Here is a 16,204-nt window from a genome sequence, read left to right on the forward strand (position 1 = left end):
GAACAAGGATCTCAAGGGAACGGAGGGAAAAAGCGAGGAAGGAAAAATTTAAATGAATCCATACAAATGGTAAGAGAAATGCTAGTAAACTATGGAAGGGTGGTGCCACTATCGGCGATATTCCACCAACTTAGAAAACCCCTAAAATGATAATTACATCCTGGAATGTAATAGGCCTCAACAACAGGGGAAAACAAAGGTATTTGAAGGATAGGCTCAAAAGGGATAAGCTAAGTATTATGGTGATTCAAGAAACCAAGATTGCATAAAAAAATCTAAACAAAATTCTAAAGAGTTACAAACCCCATTATGAAGCACTGGCTCAAGATGCCAGAGGTAGTGCTGGAGGCCTAGTTATCCAACATAGCCCTGCTAAAATATTATTTGAGGATTGGTTTAGCCTCCTGAGAATACTCATAGGAAAATTTCGCCATATTGGATTGAGAGATTGGGTACTATTGACAACGGGTTATGGGCCTCAAATTTGAGGAGAAAAAGGGGTTTTCCTCTAGAAACTCACAAAACTATGACAAGTGTATCTAGATGATCTCTAGATAGTAGGGGTGGCTTCAACATGATATCATCATTGGAAGAGAAGAGAGGAGGAATCTGTCAAACAATGGAAGACATGGAAGCATTTGGGGACCTCACTATGGATCTGCACCTTATGGATCTGTCAACCAATAATGGAGTCTACACCTGGAACAATAGAAGGGGAGGAGTCCACCAAAACACATGACATTTGGACCTGTTCTTGACCTCAAAGCATGTGATCACGGAGTATATATTCTTTGATGCCTCGATCCTACCTTTCATGGGATATGACCACTGGCCAACCCACATGGGGATCACTTTAAAAATAGGTCCTAAGAAATGCCCCTTCATATTTGAAGCCTTCTGTCTAAGGAACCCCAAATTTATGGAGAAAAAAGAAGGGTGGTGGAACAACAGTGAAGAGCAAGGAAGGAACCATATGCATACATGTTAGCTAAAGTTAAAGGAGCTCAAATAAAATATCAAGAAATGGAACTAGGAAGAATTTGGCCACATCATGAAAGACCAACACCAACTAACCAATAAAATGAATGATCTCCAACAACAAATCATCCAGCGGGCATATCTGATAATATTCTGGAAGAGGAGGGGCGATTAATCTATCAATTAGTAGAACAAAGAAAGAAAGAAGAGATGTTATGGAAGCAACAATCAAGGGTCAAATGGTTGTGTGAAGGAGAACGAAACACTCGATTCTTCCATAAAGCCATGATTCAACATCGACGACATAATTGAATCTACTCTTTAAAGGACGAAGCTGGGAATTGAGTGGTCCAACATGAGGAAGTGGAGGACCTGGTTGTGAATCACTTCAAATCCCTCCTTTTTGAACCATCCCACGACTGAATAGAGGCCATCCAAAGGATTACAAGAAACATTCCTCATCTTATCTTAAGGGACCTGAACCTAGCCCTCATGAGAGCAGTAACGTTGGAAGAAGTTGAGGAGGTGGTCAAAGGAATGGCGAAAAACAAGGCCCTGGGACTAGACGACTTTACGATGGAATTTTTATAGGCTGCATGGAGCTTTATAGGGCACGATATCCTGGAAGTCGTTGAAGAATCACGTCGCAACCAAAAGGTATGTCCAATCTTAAATTCCACTTTCATTGCTTTAATTCCTAAATCTTCCAAATTTGAAGATCCCCAGGGTTTTAGACCCATTTCACTTTGCAATGTCATCTACAATATTATATCCATAGTTGGATGAGGCACTGGTAAATCCATGGTCTCTTGTAACTGAAGTGTCATCCAGAATGGAGGTATCAAGTCACATCGAATGACTTCTGTGGACCATCGAGAAGCTTCGTAACATATGACCTAGGGTGTGGGGAGAACCCATATGTTAACCTTAGGATCGGAGAAATATTAACCATACAAACATCTACCACTAGAGATTAACAATTCTTTCATACAGCCCAATTATATCTTAATAGTATGAATGGAAGTGACGGTAGATTCTAATAGACTCTAAACTATTAAAAGCCTCTGGCTACATAAAATAAACTATAAAATATCACTCTTGTGTTACCATGTAATTGTTGTGTATAATTTTTTTTTATTTATGGTGTATGTGATAATAGACTCTAAACTATTAAAAGCCTCTGGCTACATAAAATAAACTATAAAATATCACTCCTGTGTTACCATGTAATTGTTGTGTATAATTTTTTTTATTTATGGTGTATGTGAGAACAGGTTACATGTGAGACTGACTCGATGAAGAATCTCTCCTGAAGTATGAATATTCAAAACCCATTCATTCTTATTTTTCTAAAAGGTTTCATAGATTTTAAATTTTAGACATTTACATTAATTTTAGAGATTATATAATATTAATAATATCTTATTTATTTAACAAATAAGTTATATATTATAATTTAAATACATCTAATGGTTAAGAAAATGTGTTTTTCTTATTTTTATTATATATAATTATAATTTAAAATTAATATATCGGCCTACCATATAACATTTATGTAAATTAATATTTTTTTATTAAATTTTTCAATTCGATTATTATAATTAAATATATTAAATCAACTCCCCTCTTTTCCCACTTCTCATCCTTGTACATCATAGGATTATATGTTAGACGATTGCAAAAGTTTCAGCCGTTCAATCAGAATGGTTACAAATTCGTTGTGGAAATGGTTTGCGCACTAGTCTGCATTATCTTGAATTCATCATTTCCAACATTTAGCTTGACACTGAAATTATCTGGACAGCGCCTTGTGGCAATGGAAAATCAACCGTGGTGAGCCTAGATTTCAAAACGTTTTTTTAAAACATTTCATAGATTTTAAATTTTACACATTTACATTAATTTTAAAAATTATATAATATTAATAATTTAGACATTTATATAAATAAAATTATATATCTATATATATATATATATTCTCAGTGTAGTTAAATAGGCTTTACACCTCTTCTTCTTTATGGAACACGCTTCCTTTTGTTAGCTGTCCTAAATCATGTATGATACCATCTCCATGCTAAATGTCAATATTAAACACCCTTAAAACTTGATAAATATCAACAAAATACACCACAACATATAAGAGAGAAAAGAAGTACAGTCTTGGATTTGCTATAGTTCCAAATTTTAGGTGATTTTTTTTGTTTTTAGTTAATAAAATTCAAAGTTGGAATATATTTACTCATTTTGCACTCTGACTAAATAGTCGATAGGTTAGATCAGGAGATCTTAAGCGATCTTGGAAATTTGACAAGGGAGAGGAGGGAGGACGTCATAGTGGAAAACCGCCTCAGCCACATGGCTAGCAAACCCGCATTGAAAACCCAAGTATGAATAATTTGTCTCAAAGACTAAGATGGTCGCGGAAATAATTTGTTTCACATGACACAGACTAAGACTAAGTATATGGTTGGATTTGTGGTAATTACCTTGCAGTGCACCAGAAGGAAGAGATTAATGTATATGCTCTTGATTAGATGAGGGATCTTAAGTGGCGATCCCTCATACGTCCACTGTGTTCGATGCGTCACGGCTCTTCCCTCCCTCGGTTCGATACGTAACATCTCTTAGCTTGATTGGGACCTCTCATTTACAGTCTCTTGAAGTACGTCATACCGTTTTCGCTTGCGGTTCGCGATTTGATAATGCAGGCCTTCGAAATTTCTCCAAACCATCCCTGGATTTCCTGTTCACGAGTACGTCATCTTAAGCGATCTCTGTCGAGAAACTCCAAATTTGACAAGAGGAGGGGAGTGAGGACGTGATTGTTGAAAACCACCTGTCGAGTACCTCCAAATTTGACAAGAGGATGGGAGGGAGTACGTCATAGTTGCAAACCGCCGCCTCATGTTGACACATGCCATTCAAAACCACTAGCGAACAACCCAACCCAATCCCTCCCCTCTCCGGAATACCACTAGCGAACAACCCAACCCAATCCCTCCCCTCTCCCGAATAATTTGTTTCAAAGACTAAGACTAAGCACATTGGCTGGATATGTAATTATTTTAATATTCCACGTGTTTAATTGGGTCCGTACGTACGCCACTGACGCCTTTTCCTCTCCTCATTCGCGGCTTCACACTCACTCTCTTACCTCCATTTCCACCTCATCATCCACACGTTTCTCATTTACAGTCTCCTCTCCTGGAGTATGAATATTCAAAGCCCATTCACAACACTCTCCTCTCCTCGAGTATGTATAAATATTCAAAACCCATTCATCATTCACACGTTTCTCATTTAGTACAGTCTCCTCCTGGAGTAGAGTATGTATGAATATTCAAAACCCATTCGTCCACATATTTCATGGATTGGATTTAAATTTTTTTATATTTAGATTATTTTTAAAAATATATTAATAATGTCAATCCCTCCCATAAGATTTGAAGTTCCAACTAAATAATCGACAGCTTAATTAGATGAGGGATCTTAAGTGGCAATCCCTCATACGTCCACTGTGTTCGATGCTCGATGCGTCACTGCTTTTCCCTCCCTCGGTTCGACACGTAACATCTCTTAGCTCGATTGGGACCCACTTGATGCCGGAGAATCTGATTTACAGTCTCTTGAAGTATGAATATTCAAAACCCATTCCTGTTGAGGAGTACGTCATACCGTTTTCGATACGTATATGCTCTTGATGCAGCTGTGTATGTATGTGTCTGTGTTCGATACGTCACGTCACTCACTATATTTTCTTCCTTTTCCTCATTGCCGGCTTACTCATATATATTGGCGGCTTCACAGCTGCATCACTCGATTGGGACCGACTTGATGGATAATCTGAATATTCAAAACCCATTCATCATCCACACGTTTCTGATTTACAGTCTCCTCTCCGCTCCTGGAGTATGTATGAATATTCAAAACCCATTCATCCACAATAAGATACAGCAGCTGTATGGTTGGTTGGTGTTGAATATTCAAAACCCATTCATCCACAATTAGATTATGGTATTAGACTATAGAAGCCATGGTATTGGACTAATTGGTCTATTGATGCATTATATAATAATCATATTTATTTCATATCAAAGTGTATAAAATAGCTGCTATAGATTTAGAGATTCTTATAGCTATTCGACCAGACCAACAAAGTAAAGTAAAGTAAATATTGAGATTTGTTGTCCAGGGTTTGGTACCACGCTTAACCGCCTCATAGCATAGCAGAGCAGAGATGGGGGGCGTTGATTTTGAAGGTTTCAGGAAGTTGCAGAGGGCAGATGGCTTCGCTTCGATCCTTGCTATCGGCACTGCCAATCCACCCAATGCTGTGGATCAGAGCACATATCCAGATTACTACTTCCGAATCACCGGTAACGAGCATAACACAGAGCTCAAGGATAAGTTCAAGCGAATATGTAAGTTTCAGTTTCTTTTCTTCATTCAGGCGCGATTCAGTTTCAGTTTCAGTTTCTATTATTATAATAAGGCGCGATTCAGTTTCAGTTTCAGTTTCTATTATTATTATTATGTCATTACATTAGCCAGCCAGCTAGTCAAACAAGCGAGAGATTCCGAAATCTGCACTGCTTACTTTTCAAATTTAGTGGCTGTAACTTTTTCAGATATTATTGTAATATTTAGTGGCTGTATCTTTCTCAGATATTATTGCAATTTAGTGGCTGTAATATTTTTCAGATATTAAGTTGATTGATTATACTTTTCGATACAGATATTATTGCAATTTAGTGGCTGTAATATTTTTCAGATGTTAAGTTGATTGATTACAATTTAAAACTATTATTGCAATTTCCAGTAAAATATAATTTCATATAAATAATTATTTCATAAATTTGGATTCATTTTAAATAAATCTATTATCATTTTTAAGTTGGTAAAAAATAATGTTATAAAGTATTATTATAATAAAATAGCGGAGATTTAAATATTCATTTTATATTAAAAGTGATAAAGTTGATTTTATATTAAAACTTTTATTTATTTAATTACAAATATGTTTTTAGATGTTTATGGTAATAATTTTAAAAGAAGTTGTATAAAATATTTATTATTTAAATGATAGACATTAAAATTGGTAGCAATTTATTTTTTATAATATTAAAATGAATTCAAATTATTTTTTTCATTTCTTTTTATCTTTTTCTTTGGTATATATTAGCAGATTAGAGAATTGTGTGGGTAACAGGTTCATGCGATGAATATGAATCATCCTAGATTTTGGATACAAAAATGATGTATATGGCTCCATGCAGGTGAAAGGTCCGCAATAAAACAGAGATACATGTACCTTACGGAGGAGATTCTCAAGAAGAATCCCGATGTGTGCGCGTTCGTGGAGGTGCCATCGTTGGACGCACGGCAGGCGATGTTGGCTATGGAGGTGCCCCGACTGGCAAAAGAGGCAGCGGAAAAAGCCATTAAGGAGTGGGGGTAGTCCAAGTCTCGAATCACTCATCTCATATTTTGCAGCACAACGACTCCGGATCTACCTGGAGCAGACTTTGAGGTAAGCAAGTTGCTGGGGTTGCACTCGAGTGTGAAGAGAGTGGGCATCTTCCAACATGGCTGCTTCGCCGGAGGCACCGTTCTTCGAATGGCGAAAGACCTTGCCGAAAACAATCGAGGAGCTCGGGTGTTGGTCATCTGCAGTGAAACCACCGCTGTTACCTTCCGTGGACCCTCCGAGACTCACCTGGACAGCCTGGTGGGGCAAGCTCTGTTCGGCGATGGTGCGTCTGCCCTCATCGTAGGAGCTGATCCCATCCCTCAAGTGGAGAAGGCATGTTTCGAAATCGTTTGGACAGCCCAGACAGTTGTTCCTAATAGCGAGGGAGCCATCGGCGGGAAGGTGAGAGAGGTCGGACTAACCTTCCAACTCAAAGGCGCGGTTCCAGATTTTATCTCTGCCAACATTGAAAACTGTCTCGTGGAGGCGTTCAGCCAATTCAAAATATCCGACTGGAACAAGTTGTTCTGGGTTGTTCATCCCGGAGGACGTGCCATCCTTGATCGGGTTGAGGCCAAGCTCAATCTGGATCCCACAAAACTAATACCCACTAGGCACGTTATGAGCGAGTACGGAAACATGTCCAGTGCGTGCGTCCACTTCATATTGGATCAGACGAGGAAGGCGTCTCTACAAAACGGATGTTCAACCAGCGGAGAGGGATTGGAAATGGGAGTTCTGTTTGGATTCGGGCCGGGCCTCACCATCGAAACAGTCGTTCTCAAGAGCGTTGCGCTTCAATAATTTAACAACTAAACATTCAGACATAATCGCAACATCTAAGGTTTAGAATAAATAAATGTGAGCAGTTTCTGCAAGTGTCCATTTTTACTCTTTACTCTAAGAGAATAAATGTGACCAAAATAGAGTGTTTCTAATAATAATTTCAAATTCCAAGAGGTGCATGAGTTTCACTGTATCTTTCTTAATCAAAAGTTATAGTTTTAAATTCAAATTCCAAGAGAAATAAAATTTTAAATTCAAATTCCGAAAAGTACATCTTTATAAATTTTAGCAATCAGCCAACGACTCCCTTCTATAAATAAACAAAAATAATCAAATATCCAAATTCCCAAAAGTACATCTTTATAAATTTTAGCAATCAGCAAACAACTCCCTTTTATAAATAAACAAAAATAATCAAATATCAAATTAACGACTCTTAGCTTCATATCAAATTGACTACAAAGCAATAATGCCACTGTGACCACTCCTTCCTTCCTCCCCATACATATGCTCTTGATGCAGCTATGTATGTATGTGACGGTGTTCGATACGTCACGTCACTCATTACCTCGCAGTGCACCAGAAGAAGAGATTAATGTATATGCTCTTGATGCAGCTATGCATGTATGTGACTGTGTTCGATACGTCACGTCACTCACCATATTTTCTTCCTTTTCCTCGAAGTTGCGTCACTCGATTTGGACCGACTTGATGGATAATCTGAATATTCAAACATCACATTCAGATTTCGTCCGACCCTGCATGAATTTAATGTCAAGATTTTCAAATTATAAAGAACGTACATGATTCTTCACAGTATCAGCGTTATCTTTCGGCCATTGGAGTTGGGCATCCAACGACGAGATGGTGCCGGCTTAAAAGTTTATAATAAAACTAAAAGTCCATTTTATAAATTGGAAAAATTTCCTTTGTACAGACGAGACTAATAAGTTCAACCCGGTACTACATGTCACATACACTGACATAAAATATATAGATATATATATATAGATCTTAATTTCCATCCCTACTCGAGCTTTCCCAGATGTAATTTTTTCGAAATTTTGTGGCTTTGTGCCTTTCGTTTCGGGGTTTAAATTGGAAATAATGAAACCATTTTCCAAAAATCATGAAATGGCTGAAACATGACATTGGATTAGACTTCTTTTAAAACAATAATGTTGAGTTCAAACTAATTTTCCCTTCCAACCTTTTGTAAAATTTTATATGAATTCATAGTGCTTTGTTACATTACAATAGAAAGCGCTTGATATTTATTATCGCTATGGTGTTGTGTACTGCTATGGTGTTGTGTACTGCAGGTATAAATTTATCTATAAAAGTATTTTTTTTTCTAAATTTTTTTTTTTTTTTTTCAAAAGTATGATCATAAGGGTGTTTGAATTATTATTTTCCTATGGTGTTTAGATTCAACATCATCAAAAATTTTCCGGGCATCCAAAATCCTGAAGTTTAATTTTTTTAATTCATATTTCTCAAAAAGTTTGTTAGATTTTAGCAAAAATCATGCGAGAATTTCCACTATTTTCCAAACATATTTATTGCCTGGGTAAACTGCTCTATTTATTACTCATTAATGTACATCAAATCAAAAAAAGGTAAATTATCCTTTTGATGTTGTGGAAATTAGGTAGGGTCAATCAAAGTTTAAAATTGAGGTGATGAAATCATTATTGCCTTTTAAGAGTGGACTAACTTGTTATAAAGTAACATAAAATTATTTAAAATAAAAATAAAAAAATTATTTCTCAAATAGTTTTTATGGCTTTTGAGTTTTCAAATGCAATAATATGAAATTTTTAATAATATATTTTATTCGTTAGTATATATTTTATTAGTAATTTTTTTATATATCATAATAATTAAAAAACAAAAAAAATGTTAATTGTTTTTTTACATAATGTTATATATATAATGGAATTTCATTGATATGGAGTTTATGCATAAATGGATCATTTATTTATTGAGATTTATATTTTAGTTGTGTAAATTAAAAATCAATTTTTTTTTTTTATTGTGGTGAATTCTTTTGCTATTTATAGAGAAGAAACAATTGCAATTCTAATAAACTCCCCATTCTTGCTCCACTTGCTTGTATTTACTAGTATTCAACTTGCATCTGCTACTTGCTCCATTTGCTTGGATTTATGAATATCACTTGCACGTTTTCTTTATGTCTACTTAATATGAAGATATGGAAATGGAAACTAGAAATCAAAATTTATTCCATGTAAATTTGATTCATTATTATAAGAAATTCAATACTAAATATGACAAGGGTCAAGGAATAACCTCCCCATGATTTTGGAGCCTCAACTCTTGCTAAGACATAATTTATTTGTATATCTAGATTGGAGTTGTTGGATATACTCTTGGTGTTACATTAGTAGTATCTAATAGATTTGATCTTGGGCCTAGCCAAGATTAGTCGGATGGCTTAAGGATTTACCATGATTTAAAAAAAGTAGTAATATTCAATTTCAACATTCATTTTTGTTGATAGAAAATAATGTTATTTTTGTTTTCTTTTACAAATTGTGTTTTGCATCATAATGCTCATAATGCACATGTACACATGTCATTAGGCATATATTTCTTATGGAAAAAGATTCTTATAAGTTATATTTATATTATGAAATTTTTTTATAGTTGAAGGTTTTAAATAGTTGTTTTTACTATGTTTTAATTGTCTTTAAAAAATCCATTGCAATTGTTTAAATGATTGGATTAATCATTGTATAAGAAAGAAGGATTTCATTGTAAAACCCAATACAATAGGAGCAAATAGTCCAATTCAATTACCTCCATATGATTCTTATATAAAGTAAAAGGAGTTAGTGCAATTGAATTTCCTCTATAAGATTCCTATATAGAGTTCAAGTAAATGACTCTATTAATTAATTGCATATAATGTTGATATAAATTGTAATAATGAAAGGATTCTATTTACACTTATTCAATTGGGTTTAGAGTTATGGTTTATAGATAAAACTTAACATGATAAGAGTTCTGTTGTATGAGATGTTAGAGTTAATAAGAGAAATGTATTGTTCGAATACATTATTCTAGATTATAATAGTTCCAGTGTAGTTTTCTAGAAAGTTAGTTTCCAACTTAAGAGTGAGTTGGAGCTGCAAAGGCGTCATTATCCTCCATGTTGTTGTGGTTATATTTTTTTATGATTCCATTACTATGAATATGGGATTATTTTGTGTTTCAAACATAAATCAGATTTATTAAAATATTTTTTTAGTGTTTCCTATGTTGATATCAAAGCAAGTCTTTGGGCTTGACTCCCTTCTGGAAGAAGCCCCCTGGAGGGCCTAGGAACATCAAGAGAGAAAAGTAGTGTCGTGGTGTGTCCTAGTTTGTTTGAGAGAATACACTTGAATGAATGGCGTGATTCAGTTTCTACATAGAAGATCCAATTATGTACAAGCTCGAAAATAAAAATGATGTGGGCCTTTGTGAATGTTGCTACAATTTGAAATATTTTATTTGTTTGTTAAGGACATCTCGTGTACGTGAAGGGAGACAATTGACCTTGTCCAATATTATTACAATGATTTGAAGCATTAATCTTTGTTGTCTTTGTGACAGCTAAGAAGCTATTCTAGAGAGAGGCAATGCATATACATGTGATTAGATAGAAAGAAACCATTCAAGAAAGCAAGAGGAGAAATTGATATAGAAGAAACGTAGGAGACCTATTTGTAGCTTCTTGTTTTGTGGAGACATTCGTAATAAAATAAAATGAAAAAGGGAGTCTTTCCCACAACTAGAGAAGGATGCCTTGGTTTCTCTAGATCTATGAATCTATATCAGCCCCAGGTTAAATTTTCATGTAATAAAAGTTAATAAAGGAAAAATAATACCAAGGTCATGGGACATGTATTCCAAGCTGAATGTTGGGACAAAATCCTAGTGGGTGTCACTTTCTATTTATTATGGCTAACGAAATTGGAAAAGGTATTGGCCAAGGAAAAGAGATATTAATTGACATTTATTTATGAAAATAAAGGAAAATAAGAGAAAATGGAGATGAAATTTCAGAAGTTTGCATGTGAGGGAGATTAAAGGAAAAATAGAGGAAAATTAAGAAAATAAAGGCCTCAATGATAAAAAGGCTTCTGAGGATCAGTTCACAACTTTTGTCATTTTAGTTTTGGAGCTCTCTTGATTCTCTCATACTATTGCACACTTAGAGCATTCTTGGGGCATTATAGCATTAAAGAAAGGAAGGCAAGGAAGGACAAGGAAAGAAAAGGACAATCAAGGAAGGTTGGATCAAGCAACTTCAACAGGAAGAATTCAAGGTAATATGTTTCATGTGTAATTTCTTAGCAAGTTTGTGAATGCACTGTACATGAATTTGTGTATTTGGTTCTCTTGTTGGCATTGGCTCAGTTTTCTTGGGTGTGACAATGATTTTAGACCTGCCTTACCATTTCCGGATAACCATGGTGTGATGACATTATTTTATTTAGTTAAACTTTGCATTAACAAAAGGTTTTGGAACCGGGTGAGGTGGTCTCAAGAAAATTCCCAAGGTTTTGGGGTGGAGGTGGTTTCATCTACGGGAATCCATCAACAGGTGGGTGGAGATAAGAAAAATACTCAAGGTATTGCTGAAGAAACTCGGAGGCATCCAATATCGTTTTGGGAATTGTGATATCTTGATCGGTTTTGGCGAGATCACAGTAGCCTAAGGGTAGAGATGGTTTAATCTCCAAGAATCCCTTTATGTGCATGTTTTGGGCTTAGTGATCTCTTGACTTGTTTTGGTGGGCTCGCAGTAGCCTAAAGGTGAAGGTGGTTTAATCTCTAAGAAGCCTTGGATGTTTATGTCTTGAGTTCCCACATTCATGCTTGGAATATGGCATGAGGGTGATTGGATGAAAGAAAGATTTGGTTCAGATCAATCCATTGTCAGATGGTACATGAAAGTCCTTGACTTAGTTGGCTTTTGCATAAGTTAATAAGAGTTATTTTTTGTAATAGAATTGGTTAAACATCCATGTAATAAAGTTAACAAAGTAAAATAATAACCAAGGTTACGGGACACGTATTCCAGGCTAAATGTTGGGAAAAAACAAAAGTGATGGGGATCACTTGTGATTAATTAATGGCTATGGAAATTGGAAAAGGTAATGACAAAAGCTTTGGAAAGGAAAAGTGGCAGTAATTGGCAATTTATTTATGAAAATAATGTAAAATAGGAGAAAAGGGAGGTGAAAGGTCATAGATTGCATGTAAGGAGGAAAATGACAGAAAATAATGGAAAATGAAGAAAATAAAGTCCTCATTAATATAAATGCTTCTAAGGATTAGTTTGTAGCTCTTTATGAGCTCATTTTTGGAGCTCTCATTTTATACTCCCTCTCTCATACTCTTGGAAACTTAGAGTTTTCCTGGAGCACTCTTGGAGGAGTGTGGCATACTTGGGATTTGGAGAAAGAAGGCAAAGGAAGAGTAGAAAAGCATAAGTGTACATCAGTATTAACAACTAGAGCATGTTTTTCTTGCAGGTACCAAGTCACATGCATGTTTTCATTGCTAGTTTTGGCATGCATGGAACATTCATGTGGTTTCTTGGTTATGATATGTCATTAACATGGAGTATTTCCTCGATTGATAGTGGATTTTCCTATCCTTTCCATTTCTTGTATAGCCATGGTATTTTGGGTGTCTTTCGTTTTGTTTTCTGGTTGGTTTTCATTTTCCTTTGGTTGTGGGTTGAGTTACTAGTTCTTGGAAGCCTTGGATGGACAAATGCTCTGGAAGCCTTGTAACAACTTGGGTTGAGTAACTAGTTGTGGAAGCCTTGGTTAGAAAAAAAACTCTGTAATCCCTTGGTGGGTTGAGTTACTAGTCGTGGAAGCCCTGGTTGGACAAACACTCTGGAATCCTAACAACAACTATGGGTTGAGTTGCTAGTCCTGGAAGCCCTGGTTGGAACAAACGCTCTGGAGCTTTGGAGAACTTGGGAAGAGACCAATATGATGATGGTTAGTTATGTCCGATTATGAGGTCGAATCACTGGTTGAGGGTTGAGGTGGTTTGGCCTCTGGAAGCCCTGGTTTTGGTTTTTCTTTATTTGTTTCATGAGATCCCACATTCATGCTTGGAATATGGCACGTTGGTGATTGGCTAAAAGAGATATTTGGTTAAGCCAATCTATGGTCATGTGGTTCATGGAAGTCCAAAACCTAGTTTGCATATGCATTCATTAATAAGAGATCCTTCTCCTTGGTATTTCATTTGTAAATTTGTTTGTTCATATATGATTCTTATGGTTGTTATAACGTTGTTATTTATTTTGGTCATATGTTGGTTATGAACAATTAGATAAATGAACAATTCTTGGATGATACAAATGACAAGACCTCATTTGTAAATATAGGAGTGTAAGGGATCTCAATATAATCAGAGCCTACAAAACAATAATAATATAAGGGCACAATAATAATAATAGTGGGCTTCTATGGCACACAACAATAATAATAATTGGGCTACATGGGCACAAAAATAAGAATAAGGGGGCTAGACTAGTATTAAAGGGACCTAACATGCCCCTCTCCTCAAAAAATGTGTTGTCCTCAACGCTTGAGTAGTTCTATATGCTTCTATATAAAATTATCATCTTCCCATGTGGAATCTTCAACAGGTAAGTTCTTCCACTTAATGAGATACTCTAGAATTGATCGATTTTGTTGCTGTCGGGTTCTTGTTTCCATGCGTTCTTAATGTTCAAATATGATTTTTCTTTCTTTTTCAAGTTCTGGAAACACTGTTTGAATGTGAAGCTTGTCACTAATAACCTTATTTAAGCATGAAACATGGAAAATAGGGTGTACTTGTGAAGATGAAGGCAACTCTAATTTGAAGGCCATAGTACCAATCTTTTGCAACATCTTGTAAGGATTGTAGTACTTGGGTGATAATTTATTATCCTTCTTAGCTTGCTTGAGAGACATTTGTTTGTATGCTTGTAGCCATAAAAATACCCAGTCACCTACATCAAAACTTCTTTCACTGCGATTTTGATCTTCCTGTTGTTTCATTCCATTTTGGTGCCATAGTGAGGTTATCCTTTAAGAGTTGGAGAACATGTTTTTGATGCTCGATGTGATATTCCACTACTTGAACCTTATTATTTTTTATTAAATATGGTGGATAGATGGTTGATGATATCCATAAAGTTCCATAAATGGGGTCATTTTTATTATAGTATGGAAAGAAGTGTTATACCACCATTCAGCTATAGGTAACCACTTGACCCATTGTGTTTGTTTATTAGATACAAAGCAACAGAGATATCCTTCCAAACATTTGTTCACTATCTCATTTTGTCCATCATATTGAGGACAATTAGATGAGCTATGAGCTAATTGAGTACCAAGAAAAGAAAATAATTCTGTCCAAAAATTTCCAGTGAAAATGCGATCTCTGTCACTTACTATAATCTTTGGGTTTCCTAAAGCTTTTTAATTGTTTCCATAAATGTAGTAGCAATTGTACTAGATTTAAAAGGATGAGATAATGCACAAAAGTGTGCATACTTGATAAGTCTATCAACTACCACCATGATGACACTCTTTCCTACAGACTTGGGTAAACATGTGATAAAATCCATTGGGACCTCCTCCCAACACTAACTTGGAATGGCTAAAGTTTGTAACAGACCTGGGGTCTTAATTGTCTCGACTTTATTTTTTTGGAAAACCAAACATTCTGCCACAAATGTCTGAATATTAGATTCAAGGCCATCCTAAAAAATTCCTTCTTGACCCTATAGTAATTTTAAAAAAATCATAAGTGCCCTCCTAAGGGAGAGGTGTGCAATTCCAAAAGAATATTTTGTCTAAGTTGGGAATTCTTACAAAGATATAAGCGATATTTGTACCATAATGAATCATTTTTCCAGCTAAATGTATCAGATGTAGTGGGATCTTGCTACAAATTTTGAATGAGTGACCAAACCTCTTCATCATTCTTTCATTCATCCCTTGCTTCGGTTAACCACTCAGGTTGGATAATAGAAATGGCACAAAGAAATTCTTCCATATCCTCATCCTTTCTTGAGAGTGCATATGAAACAACATTTTTCTTCCCTTTTTGTAGATGATTTCAAAGTCATAACCCAACATCTTTATTACCCATTTTTGTTTCTCTTTTGAAAGATAATCTTTGTTCTAAAAAGTATTTAAGACTACCATGATCCGTTTTTAGCTTGAAGTGTATTCCCATTAGGTGAGGTTGTCATTTATTTAGTGCATGTAGTATTTCCAACATTTCCTTTTCATAGATAGGTTTGTGTAAATACTTTCCTTCGATTGGACGACTTTCAAAATACATGGGTCTTCCTTCTTGAATTAAAAAACACCAATTCCATTTCACATTCCATAATAATAATAAAAAATGTGAAGTCTCGCATAGCTAAGACCAGTGCTTGGCACATTTCCTCTTTAAGATGTTCAAAGGCCTTTGTTGCTTCGAGAGTCCAAGAAAATGCATATTTATTTAGTAATGATCTTAGAGGTGCCACTATTCTCCCATAATTCTTAACAAACTTGCTATAATACCTTGTCAACCCAAGAAATCCTCAAAGATTCTTTATGGTTGTGGGTATTTTCCATTCCTTAATGGCTTTAATTTTGTTAGGGTCTACCTTAACACCCACATGAGATAAAATATGACCCAAATATTCCACCTCCTATACTCCAAAGAAACATTTGGAGGTTTTTGTATATAATTGTTTATCCTCCAATAGTTTGAGCACCTTGTGAACATGTTGAACACGATCCTTCCAAGACTTGTTTTAGATTAGTATATCATCAAAAAATACTAACACAAATTTTCTAATGGAGGGTTTGAAAATGGAATTTGTCAAACCTTGAAATGTGGAAGGTGCATTATTAAGGCCAAAAGGCATGACTAAAAATTCAT

General features: G+C 35.3%; 1 pseudogene across 1 annotated transcript; it reads left to right on the forward strand.

The window, feature by feature from the left end:
• The first annotated feature begins 5,092 nt into the window (after positions 1–5,092).
• On the forward strand, positions 5,093–7,443 carry LOC149156490 (pinosylvin synthase-like; annotated as a pseudogene). The gene is made up of 2 exons (XR_016263358.1): positions 5,093–5,399; positions 6,255–7,443. The product of XR_016263358.1 is annotated as a pinosylvin synthase-like (transcript).
• The last annotated feature ends 8,761 nt before the right edge of the window (positions 7,444–16,204 follow it).

The sequence above is a fragment of the Pinus tabuliformis genome, chromosome 9 (assembly GCF_031772625.1).
Source record: "Pinus tabuliformis cultivar Carrire ecotype Pingquan chromosome 9, CPIR1, whole genome shotgun sequence".
Lineage (NCBI taxonomy): Eukaryota > Viridiplantae > Streptophyta > Pinopsida > Pinales > Pinaceae > Pinus > Pinus tabuliformis.